Source organism: Neopelma chrysocephalum, unplaced genomic scaffold (assembly GCF_003984885.1).
Source record: "Neopelma chrysocephalum unplaced genomic scaffold, ASM398488v2 Primary Assembly neopelma1_22b, whole genome shotgun sequence".
Taxonomy (NCBI): domain Eukaryota; kingdom Metazoa; phylum Chordata; class Aves; order Passeriformes; family Pipridae; genus Neopelma; species Neopelma chrysocephalum.
The window spans coordinates 21888833-21902186 of NW_020897690.1; the positions used below are offsets into that span (position 1 = coordinate 21888833).

A 13354-nucleotide genomic window follows, 5' to 3' on the forward strand; every position below is an offset into this window, starting at 1 on the left:
AACATACAGGAATTGCAGTAAAACTCTTGCACTGAATTAGGAATTATGGAACCCAGAAAAAGCATCAGTTTTTCAGTATGTTATCTGACTGAATATCTTAAGTATTTTTCAGGATAGTTCTAATGAATGCTAATTTTATTGCATTCAGGAGACTTCTAAAAGCCAGATAGATGGTTTAAAAATTTTATTTTGTTTTAATCCCTAACAAAAACAATAATCTTGACTGTATATGCATTTAGACAGGTACTTTAAGATGACTACCATGTGAGGTGTCTAAAGTTGAAAGCCATTTGGTAATCTGTTAGGCTGGCTGGATGTCAGCCTTTGCATTCACTTATGCTCAGATTCAGTAGTGTTTTTACATTAAATTTAAAAATTAGATGTCCCAAGAAAGTCAATTGCATTTGATAAATTCAGAATCTTGTTGTGGACAAAACTGGGATCCAACTGACGTGGGAAGCCAGCAATGTATTGTTAGTAAATTAACATGGTAACAGTCTAATGAAAATACAGACAGAATTTTTATTAGTCCAGTTAAAATAACACTAACACATGACAAAATATTACAGACAGGCAGGTCCTGACACCTGAGTTGTTAGGGCAGTATAGAGCCTTGTGCTTCCCTCTAGTGGCAGCAGATTTTAGTTTACTGAACTATAGACCAAATGTGTAAAAAGTCATTCATGACAGCAATAGCAGGCGTTGTGCTCAGCACCTGGCTGCATCGTAATTTAGACAGTAACTTCTGTAGCAATCTGCTTCACTCCTTGAAGGAGGAACTGACTCCAGAGGGGATTTCAAAGTCTTAAAGGACTGCTTCTCCGAACCGCTCCTGGAGAAGCACCTTTCTCAGCTCACTGCAGAACAGGTCACGGCCGCGAGGGCACTGCCAGCCTTCCCTGTGCCTGCCCAGCCCCCCGGACTCTCCTTACCCTGCCCACAGGTCCGGGCCCCATGACAGCTCCCTGGGGCTGTGAGCCCCCTCCCAGGTGACCCTGAAGCAGCAGGGCCAGACTCCAGGTCCCCACAGCCCTGCCCTGCCCGACCATGGGCTCTGCTGAGGCAAGACCACCTGCTGGCCTAAGTCCTGGCCCACCCACAGCCTGTCTCTGTCCCCAGGGAGGTGCCCGATGCAAGGGCTGGGACCTGGTGCCCCTGGCTGCCCTGCTCCTGCTTGGGGATGGGACAGGCCCTGGCTGCCAGGCCATGCCATCATCCACCCAGGAGAGGCCCCAGAGAGCTGCTGGACCCAAGAGGGATGAAAAAAGGGCCTATATTCTAAGGTCCAAGATGAGATGGGGCCTGAGTCATGGACAGCAGTAGAATGATGCCCTGGGACAGGCCAAACAGGGACAGAAGCGCTTGGTAGTGCCCTCAATAGCCTGACTAAACTACCCTGGAAACACCAGCTATTTAAATATGATGTTAAAACTTGGGTGTTGAGGATACTAATGCTGTTTCTTTCAGGTGTGACTATGCTGTGTCTTAAATCATTAAAATTGCAATCGATGAATTTTAGGATGCATTTGCTTTTATTCTGTTCCTCTAAAATTTTGTCTAGGAGTGAGTAATGTTCAGCAGTATAAATCCCTGCAGAAGATATGTGGTTTTATGGGTACAATGTTCCCTACTCTACACTATTCACTTTCTCATTCCCATACCTAAAATTGCTTTCTGAAATCTGCCAAGAGGTTCAGGTGCACTGTTAAATGGATTTCAAGGCATTTGAGAAGATAAGAATTCATAACAAGTTTTGAACTTTAAAAAAGGGAAAACAAAATTTGAAACCTCTACTTAAACTGGAAGAAATGAGAGCTTTGACAGGCAGGTGACATGACCTTTTCTTAAATAAATTTTTGGACAAATGGGGTCATGAAAGTATGCAAAATATTAGAAAAACATTTTTTTTTAGAATAGTATATACTAATACATTGGAATACCTAATGAAATCACCCTAGTGCTGGATTAATATGGTAGAATTGAAGTTTCTAACTTTTGTATAGCCAAGTGGATGACTTTTCTAGAAAGAAAATATGCTTTTAGAAAATAACTGATATGATACATATGTGGAAAATGAGTGAGGGTACTCTCCCATTTGAGTAACAAGTACAGTCAACATTTATGGACATTATTTTTCTGAGACAATTAGCATTGATTTCTAATGAGGTAGGTAAAATAGCGGCCTGAAGGAGAGCTGTCATATTACTTTTTCTGGTCTCAGTGCCCTGAATATTACTTGATCAATTACCGTATGAATTCAACAACTTTCTCTTTTGCCTCTAAATCAGAAGACGTGGTAGATATGACTTCATTTCTTTAAAAATACTTCTGAAAGAAAATCAGTGTATTAAATTATTTGCTTTATATCATTTGGACAGTGGCATACGTGGGTTTTTTTCCTCACACACTGGTCATTCACTTTATAGCCAGCATCAACTCATTTCTTCTCAGTGCCTCTGTCGAATATAATCAGATTTTTAAACAATCATTTGAATCCTTAAAAAACTGGTTCTACAACTCCATATGCTGAATAATTTTCCTTAATTTTTTTCCAGTACATCTTCAAAACTTCGGTACTTTTTGAAAATGATTGCTATCACATTCAGCTTTTCGAATAGGAAAACTGAGGGGAAAGCTGCTACAAACCAGAAAACTGTCTTTCTCAGCATAAAGAGTCTGTGAATAGAAACTCTTTATTCAACCCATATTTGCTCCTTTGTGGTCAGGATCCATAAGGAATTGTTGAGGGCCCTCTGTTTGACTGCCTGTGCTCCAGACCATCTGTGATCCAGCCCAGCTCTGGGGCTTTGGGCCTGCTGCTGGAGAGGCCTGCTGCCATGAGAAACAGGTGCCTGGCGCTCAAATAAATCTTACTCTATTCTCAGATGATCATACTGTATACTTTCTGTGAATGTTCTAATTTTTCTGACCTTTGACTTTTTTAGGCCAAGAAGACAAATCATAAAATGAACTCTGCGGTTTTGTTTCAATGTAAAATCTTTTACTAGAATGTAAATGTTTCATGAAAAAAAAATCCTACTTAATTTTTTAAACTTTTAAAAGTCATAGTCTAAGTTAAATTGCTTTTCAATGTAACTTTAAATATATCTCCACCAGAGACTTTTCCTGACAGTTTGTCAAATCAATGTGCTAGGTAAAATATTTACATATAAATTTTTTGCAGTGTTGCAGCTTTTTACTGTGTCCAGTGAAATTCTGCATTAATATGATTCTTTCTGAGTGCAGGCATTTGTATATATACATTATATTAACTACTCATTGTGGTGACTCTTGAACTGATATGACAATGTAAACCACGGAAGTCTTTACATAATTTTATTAAGTTATGTGTAGAGACACCTTTTCTGAATGTAAAGAAATCAGAATGGCATTTAAAAGCAATGATGTTCATGACATATATGCATCAGTCTTGCGTATATTATCTAAAAGTACAGTAAGATGCTTAGTTTCCCTTAAGGACAGAAACAAAATGTCTGAAAAATCTCAAGATAACACAGTTGTATTGAAATCAAAAGGTTATAATATTTTGTGATATTCACACTAGAACTGTTGAATGTTTTAAGTACCTAATTGGCTGTCAATATTTATTGCTTCAAGAATGATTTAAAAATAAGGACTATTTAGTTTTGTGGCCTAAAAAAGTTCTATAGTTTTTACATTAAGCACTGGGTGATCAAATATCAAACAGTGTTGATCTACTATTGAATGATGATATTTAATTGTGGAGATGGAGGTTCCCACAGTTCTCTGGATTTAATTGTAAATTTTGATGTTTCTTTTTCCTCACCCTTTACAACTTTAATTGAAATAAAAATAGGATTTTACAGAAGTGCAGAATCCAGCTTTGTTTAGGGCAGGATTGTCTTAGCTTAGTGATGTCAGCTCCAAGAGGTATGTTTGCCTGCCCCCATAATATGGGTCTTGAATGTAACAAGCTTTATAACAGGATACTTACAGAGCAGAAAATTTCCTACCATGGGGTCATCATGAATATCAAGAAACACTCAAATAAAACAGAAGTTGTTGATCAGGTTGGAGAGGGTTTTTTGAGAACTTTGGAGAACTTGACTAGGCTTTTCTATTACAAGAGTCATGTAAGTATCATGAAAGGTAACTGTTTGTCATAAAGCAAACTATAACTTTTGAAGCAAACAGGGTACTAAGGATACCAGCAAGTAACATTATTTGGGGTAAAGATTTGATGCAGTTGCAAGCTTTTTCCCCTGGAGTGACATTTAAGTCACTTAAGCAGTGCTGTGTTGTTTATTTTTAAACAAAGTTGAAGGTTTATTACTGTGAGTAAACAACATGAAGGAGTAGCATGCGCAAAAGTCAATAATTTAGGAGATACAGTGTTAAGACCACAGCAAGTAGAATTAACCTGTGACATTGTAGCCACAGTAAACAAACTGCAGCAATCAATAATGACATTAATCATCTTCAGATAAGTAAACAAACAGATTTGCCTCAGATTTCAGGTCAAAACCCGGTCAAAGGATTCCTCATCCAGCAGATGAACAAATGTGTTAGTGTTCAATCAAATCCAGACTGAGCAATTGATGAGATTAATCCATGTGCGCTTAAAAGACGGGTAGAGAGTTCTTCAGCATGGAAGCATGCACCTCATATCTAAGTTGATTTTACTAGAAGTACAGGACTAACTATGGATGTTGTGCTCTGCACTGGTAAAGTCCATGGCTATGGAAGCTTCTGTGGTTTCAAAGGAGAAAACAGTATAGTGTGTCAGCCTTGTTTTTCCCTTCCCTCTTCTCCGTTCATTTCATGGTACATAGGAAGAGAGACAGTGAAGAGGAAGCCCAGGGCATTGCTTGTGAAGGTGACTGTGCAGATGTAAAGATCAATGAGGAAGATAGAGTAACTCTCACTTAATAACTTTGAAATGGTATTCTGTAGTACTTGGGACTATAGTTGCCCTGCCAGCCTGTTGAAACCAGCATGGTATGCCAAGATACACTTTTCAATAAGCATATTTTTGTTTCCTGGCCCCTTCATTCTATTCCTGTAGTATCAGTGAGAATGTAACTGGAGAATACTACTGCAAGCAACTGAAAATTGCTATCGGCCTTTCAGCTTTGTACTTGTACTGTGAAATAAGTCAAGCTTTCTTTAAATGCCACATAATTAATATCAGTGTGTTGTCTTTTCATACTGGCATTTCTTTACTTCTCCTAACTAAAGATTAGAAAGTATTTCTGCTTTTATCCCTTCTATTCTGCAAAAGCCACAAACCAAAAGCAGAGATTTAAGGCCCTCCATCCTCAAGTTGATAAATATATAGTAATGTTATTTCAATATTATCATTGAGTCTTATATAATTTTCAGTCTGGGGAGAAAAGTACAGATAGGACTTTTAGCTTTGTCTTTGCTTCTCACCGTCTCACTCTATTTTTAATTTGCAATAAATTAAAATAATTTTCCCCAAGTTGAGTCTGTTTTGCTCATGACAGTAAATGTGTCAAACACATGTGTCAAAGCAAGAATATAAGAACAGAGTAAGCATGTCTGATACATACCAGAGTATGCATCCTTGTGTTTAGTAGCCCTCAATAAACAAATCCTTGGAGAAAAAATCAAATTACTTTTTCAGTCCTTGCAAGCATTTGTTGCCTTCAGTCCCCTTTGGTTGTTTTCCAGATTACTTATCCATCATCTGAAGACTTTTGTTTGTAACTGCCATCCATTAGTTTCATCTGATATCACCTAATTCTTTTTCTGTAAGAGACAGTGAAAAATGGATTTCTACTTTTTTTCCCTGTCCCTCATGACCATGAAGACCTCTTTCATATCTGCTTTAGTCATCTGTTCCTCCATTTCCACTGTTCAGTGCACAGAAACCATTTCAAGTCCCTCTTGTAATCCTTTCTCTGTATATCTTCAGAAATTCCTTTGAATCCTTTTTCAGATGGAGGGGATCAGTACCCGTAACTGCACACCGTAATCAGGATACTACTGAACCATGGATTCATAGTGTGTCACAAATCCCCTTTTTTTCCATTTTCTTTCTCAAGTTTCTAGCTTTAAATTGCTTATATTTGATAGCTTTTGAGTAGTGAGCCAACATTTTATATCTATCTATTATAGTTCCAAGTTTTTGTCTGAGCTGTCAGTCATATGTAACATTTTCCAATGTACAGCATTTTACATTTATTTACAATTAATTTAATCTGTAAGTATTAGAACTTTTGAAATTCTGCTCTTGATCTTGATTTAGTAGCTTAACATCAATAACAAAACTTGTCACTTTATTATTCACCCCTTTTGGCAATATATTGCATTGTATGAGTTTCCTCAGAGATCCTTCTGATGAGATGCTACTGTTATCTCCCTCCGCTGAAAAAATGTTATGTCCCATTTCTTCAATGTTTTGATTAATTATTCATCCATTCTGCACCATGACACTGCCTACATAGGTCTTTATGGCATAAAAGTACTGTGAGCAACTAAATTTTCACAGTCTGCAGAATGGAGTAAGTAGTGTTACAACTCTTGTCTAAGATGGGCTAAGAAGTTGTGCTCTCCAAAACCTAACAGAGATAGCAAATAGCTTTTGTTTTAAAGAACAGAAATCTTTTTGGCTTCATGCTATTCAGCTGATGCACTGATTGTGGTCTATTACTAGCTGAAGTGCCCTGTGTTTTCAGATGTGTAGGAAAATATTTTCTGTAGCACTATAAGTAAGATCTGTTAATCCATTGTTTCTGAAAAAAACCAGAAAGAACTAACTTTTTTTTTTCTTTATTCTAAGATTTAAACTGGTAGTCTGGCTGTTTCTAGAAGGAAGGCTGTATTAAAATGAAGAATTTTCTAGACTGTGTGTGTAGTTGCGTAGCAGTAAAGTTAACAGGAAAATAGAACAGGAAGAAGATAACATTCTTTCGCAAGAGTAGCTAATGTATGTGACAGCAGGCTAATGTTTCAGTCAATTTTTGGCATGAGATCATTTTTAAATAGATTACCAAGCATAGTTACTGAGGGACAGTAATGTCTCAGTTGCCATGCAACTATGTATATTGTAGGAGAAAAGAACAGATGTTCGTCCTCTTATGTAAAAAATATAGTTAATGAAGAACATGTTTCATGAGAAAAATGTTGAAACATACGTCATTACTAATGAAGACATAAATAACTATACCATGGCCTTTTTGTGTCACTTGTATTTAAGTTAAAATGTTAAACAAAACATAACACAATTATGTGTTACAATATGTAATTTTACAGTGCAGTATGTGTTACAATACCTAAAAGGTTATCCAGTTCAAGAAACAGAAAAGCAACAAAAATATAAACTTTCTGTTCAGAAAGTGTACTGCTATATTGTTGACATTTGATATTATGAGATATTACACAAGTTGAAGTTTGCTATGGACCTGTAAGAATATGAAATTAGTGAGCTGAACCTGGCTGGTAAATGCCTTGTGTTCATCCAGAAATAAATTGTCAGACTAAAAAAGTCTGTAAAGCAATGTATCACTGTGCCATTGCCAGCAGTTGTCATGTGTGATAGCATCTTTTTCTGGTTTGTACTTCAATATGAACTTCATTTTGTGGGCCCCAAACAACTGAAGATATTTAATATTTTATTTTTAGTAGGAATATGCTATGCTAGAATGTAATTCCCTCATTTTAAGTCCAGGAAAGTTTACCAGGATCGATCTCTTCAAGTGAGTTAATACATTAACAGATGCCATTTTACAATGCAAAGGTGTGGCAGATGAGTTTATTTTGGTAGTTTTGGAGTCACATGCAATATACTTTAGGTATACTGCAATATATTCAAAAAATAAAAATCTGTGTGAAGGATGAGCATTCCACAGATAGACTCTGTTGTGAAGCAGAGAGAAGATGAATTCAGGATCGGGTTTTTTTCTTTGTCTTTTTTAAAAAGACATCAACCTTTTGACACCACATTCAAAGCCTACTATTCATCTCACCTAAAATTTTGACAACTATTCTAAAATTTAATAATGAGTTATTGAAATGCCTAAATCTTCCTTTAGGTGAGAAGAAATGGCAACTTCAGACAGAGAATTTTTCTACTTATCCTGAACAACAAATGTCTCTCAGAAATAGTTTTCTTGGCTGTAAAAGGGCTTTTTACATAACTAGTTTCAAATGGATTCCTAAACTTCAGATAGTTGGAATAGGTAAAATCTATTTTGAGCTTTGCTATTTTCACAGCTCTAACCATTGTTTATGTAGATATGTGTTAGAAACCATGTGGGATAGTTCAAAATTTTGTTTGAAGATAGATAAATAAAAGCACAGTTCACATGTCCAGGGAACAGAATATGACTCTCACTTGAGAATTGTTTATATTTCATCCAACTACCTCTTTGGAAAAAATGTACTATTTCTTTTGTTGTAGAAAAAAAGTACAAAGAAATATGAAGATATGGATGTTTATGATCTGAAAGATTTCTTTAGGGTCTGGCTATGGTTAAAATACATATGTCCTAAAGCACTTTTTTTATTTACCATTCTTTCTGTGAGATTTATGTGAATCTTTTGTTATGTGTGCTTCACTTTGGCAGACCCATGTGTCAGTAGGGAGGAATGTATAATTAAAAAAGGTGCTCTTAAATGTTTTTCATACATGAAAGTTGAATATGGTTGGAAAAGTTGGTCTTTTCTTGGACCCTTGGTAACTAGTCTTTTTTTCTGTAATGGTATATCTGAGATTTTTCTTCCACAGTTTAGATAAATAAATAGTTTAGCCTTACCAAAGTATTATCAACAAAATTAGCTTCACAGTATATCTTTCAAATATTATTGGGGTTCTTGTTTGTTTAGAAAGACATTAGTTTTAATGTCTTCCTTTTTTTAAGGAAGTTACATGACATTTTTGTACAACAATTTTAATATCAGTCATTATTCTTAGAGATTGTATCAAAGAATGAAATGTCGGTGTTTGTATTTAAGTAGTTAATAATTTGAAAAGTATAAATCTCACAGACATTCATGATCTAGAACTGTTTTAGAATCTGATTGTTAAATCTTCAATCTGTAACTTTATTTTCAAGGCTGGTTACCATTCATATACCACACATATTTTTACCAGTACACTTCATCTTTAATCCTTGAAATTTATTTTCCTTCCAGAGGAAAATATTTAGGGGTGTTAAAAGTTAATTGAACTAGGGGATTTTTAGGATATAGGATTTATGAAAACATCGAATTTTTTTCCCTACATTTTTTTGTGTCTTGTAGGCTTTTTTATATCTCAGGGATACCTTCATATCTTTGACTTCTAGTCAGTGAAAGGTCCTTACAGTTTCTCAGTATCCATTGAAAAAGTCAGAATACATCTGGATATGTTTAATTACTTTATATAAACACAAGTCTTTAAGTTAAAAGCTAAAATAAAAGCACTTTTAAAAACATATTTTCTTTTTTGTTAAAAAATAAAGATTATGTTTAAAGCAGAACACAGGTTATGCTTAAAGCAGTATTTTTTTCTTTGTTAATTGTATTTTAACATGAATATTTATTCACGTTAAGAAAGATGTAAGAAGGTCCCTACAACAGAATTGCAGATAATAGAACATAATTATACGTTTATGTAGTTGATTATAATGTTGCTTCTATCAAGCTGCAAAAAACGGGAAAAAAAAGACTTGTTACACGCCATACCTGATGAACATGACTGTATCACTGTATTTGTTAGAGAGAAATCCAACTGTACTGAGTAACTTTGCATGTGTAAAAATTGTGTTGAAAAAACAGAATAATGTATTGTAACAATAAACTCCAAGGGAAAAAGAAAATCTTTCTCCTCTAATTAGTAATCTGGAAATTTTCCACAATGCTTGGACGTCTTGGTGAAAGATTTAATTGGCTTGGATTTTATTTTTTTCACAGAACAGAGTTGAAATTGTAGCATGGCTTTGCATAATGTTTTAATGTATGTCAAATATGCTACAGAAATCGCTTATATTTTTGTATGACATTCAGTATCAGGTTTTGTCATCACTGAAGGAAGGGCAGTCTTCTAGGAATATACCAGAATAAGTATATGATAGCTCTGGAAGAGCAGTCAATCTGAAATATCTTCTGAGTTCTGCTTTGTAATCACAAGACCACCTGGGTGCCCCTATCAAAGGCTGACAGGTATCTTTGATTAACAAGTTTCATATTTTTTATTCTGCCTATATCTTGAAGCTAATTTGTTATGTATGTGAAAATATAAGTTTGAGAGAATCAAGGAATGTAAATATTTAGTATTTAACTTAAGAGGAAACAGCTGCAGAGTCTATTACTTTCAGAGAAATGCCATCAGAAATGACTAAATATTTTTGAAATAAATCATCAAAAGTAATATGTTGGTATTCATGTTGTTTCTGAACAAGTAAACATTTGCCAGCAGCGACTGAAGTAAACAAGTTGCATTTCCCAACTAATTTTTGTAACGATTTTAAAATTTTGTCATTAAAATCATGTCTCATGTTTATTCCTGGTGACACAAGTTAGTCTATTCATGCATCATACATAAGTAATTTGAAAATTAAAAATAATTTTATACATTAATTGTATAAAGAAATTCTTAATAATACTGCAGAACTTTTCATGTTCTATTAGACATAGTAAAATATTAATACTATGCTAGATAGGGTTATAACCATGACTTTATTAAATAAATATGATATCTTATTAGAAATTGCTTTCATTTACCCTTGGGGTTGCAGTTTCTTATTTGTCTTTTATAATAAGAGGGCATGGCATAACAGATCATCTAAGAACTCTGTGTTGTTGGAGAACTGCCAAATAAAAAGTAATTTAAGGTACCAGCAGTAAAAGAATAAGGATTTATTCCCTTATTTGAATACTGTGATACTTTACAGCAGTATAACATGAAACATTTCCTTTCCACTTAAGAGTATACCAATTAGTATACCCCTAATCCAGAGAAAACAAACTTAAAACCCTGACAGATTTGTAATGTTAATTTTCTTAGTAAAAAATGTTAGAGGGACAATTGTCTTCTGCTTTCCATTTAACATTTTTCTTATGTTTTGGAATTTGAGAATTTGTTGTTGACACACTAAAGAAAGAATTAAACAAAAGAATCTGAGACTGTCTTAATTAACATTTTTCTATTACAAAGTGATTTGCCATGGTCAGATGGGGTAGAAGAAGGTTGATATCCATTCTCATAGTTTTCTGCATGACAGAAGTCAAGCTACATTTATAGACAAGTCAAAATGATGATCCACTGAATGTCAATATCAGCCCCCAACTCAGCCCCATGACAGAACTTCCAGCAAAGATTTCATACAACTTTTCTGTGGTTCAGCTCTACTTGCCACTGTCAGTAACCTTTAATTATTCTTTGTTTTACAGAACCATGTAGAAGTTCTACTTCAATGCCAAGCCTCCCTCTGCCAGCACATAGGAATCAATGACACTTGCCTCACAAAATAAACTTTCAGAGGAAAGGAAAAGGTAGAAAAAATGAAAAATCAGTGACTCTGAAGTCATATTATTACATCCTGGAATAGTACATTTTGCTGCTACATAAAGAACTACTTTTAATCTTTTAGTCCATGAAAAACAATAGCTATTAGAAATGCCTATAAATTAATGAAAGACTAGTTAGACTATTAAAGGCTAGTTAGGCTGTCAGAATTCCTTTGAATTACAATTTATAAGAAGTGTGTGTCAGGTATGGTTTGGTATCTGATTTGTCCATAGTGTACCAGAAGGCAAAGCTGATGTTCAGGGTGTGTAACTTTGAGACAAGTAATTTTTAATTTCCTAGTGCAAATGGGAAAATATCTTCTATTAAAATAGATTTTTCCGTCTTGTGCTGTTCAGTTCAGTATTTGTGTCATGAAATGCATTCTTGGTTAAAATATGAAATAGGAAAATCATGTTTCTGAGGAAAGAAATGTCTTACTCTTGGTATACTACATTTCTCTTTTCCACATGACTCTGCGTTTGTAAACTGAATTTATGAACTTGCATCAATGTAGGCTGAATTCTCTGATATTTACACTACCCTAAAAATTCCACTTCAGCAGTTGAGTCATGAATCTTTCACATTTTGTGTAAGTTAGTCATCAGTGTCTCAATTTCTTGATTGATGGTTCAATATTCTATTATATGTTATATTAAGCTTATAAATGGGATCTTAGATCACTGTGTACAGATCATAATATAAGTTCTTCAATTTTGATTACAGCAGCCAGAAAGTGCTACATAAATCATTTCAAACCCTGTAAATCAAATTATATTTTCCCTTTTGAACTGTAAACAAAAATCCATCACCATAAAAACCTCAAGTCTTTTAGTTACACTGGTGTAAACTGGACTATGTCCAATAACTATAGACTTTACACATAGCAGCATCAGCTTATAAATTTAGCACTTCCTAGTTTTTAGAGGAAAGCAAAAAAAATATATATATTATACAGAGAAAGCAATACTTAGAGAAAAAAATGTGGTTTATTTGGGGTAGGACAGAGATGGTCTCAAATGTGGGACCTTGACTAGGTTTTTTGGGGGGGTAGGAGTCCACAACGACTATTCTCAATCAACTTGTTGTCATTCCTATCATTGTATGTGATTTCCAAGAAAATTTCATGTATTACTTTTCCCAGGACTAAGGTCAGGACAACTATACATAGTTGCCCAGATTCTTCTTGATTTTCTTGAAGATGGGCATAATTCATTCTTCCCAATCCTGAGGAAACTTTCCTTTTGAACAAGACTTCACAATGGTATCACCCAGCACTTCTAACCACCTTGCGTACAAAACAGTGGATCTCATGGACTTGTAGGTGTTCGGTTTGTTTATGTGCTCCCTATTTCATTCTTCTGCTGTGGGTTGTGTTTCTCCTATGCCACACTACCTTGACGCTGAGGCCTGGGAGCCTGAGGAGAGGTTTATCAGTAAAGACAGAGAGAAAGAACCTAGAAAGAACCTGTTCTATTTCTGTGGCCTTTGTCATAAAGTTGTCTACCTGTAGGAACATATTTTTACAGTCTATCTTTGGCTTGGCAAAGTGATGATAGAGGCCCTTCTTGTCAATCACTTCCACTGCCAAATTCAGCTACAGTTAAGCTCTACTTTTCATTATTCCTTCTCTTCATGCTCGGGTGATGTTTCTATATTCTTGGAAGAGCCATCTTAGTTTGGGTACAGCTTTCTTAAGATCTTTCAATTTGCAAAAAACCCCAATATATTACTTTAATAACTCTTCTATTACAAAATGTTATAAACTGATGATATTGATTATTGTTGATACAATTAAGGATCTCCTAACTGAGTCATCTAATCTTGGAGACTTTGCATGTATAATGAGACCTGTGCTTT

The 13354-nt window shown here is 34.9% G+C and overlaps 1 long non-coding RNA gene across 2 annotated transcripts in view; it reads right to left on the reverse strand.

The window, feature by feature from the left end:
• Nucleotides 1–1360: 1360 nt before the first annotated feature.
• Nucleotides 1361–13354, reverse strand: part of LOC113966810 — a 35978-nt gene continuing 23984 nt past the window's right edge. For both annotated transcript variants that reach the window (XR_003533969.1, XR_003533968.1), the window contains 3 exons: nt 12773–12774; nt 5556–5754; nt 1361–4731 (listed from right to left, as the gene is read on the reverse strand). This is a non-coding gene — a long non-coding RNA (uncharacterized LOC113966810). The remainder of the gene's footprint in view (nt 4732–5555; nt 5755–12772; nt 12775–13354) is intronic.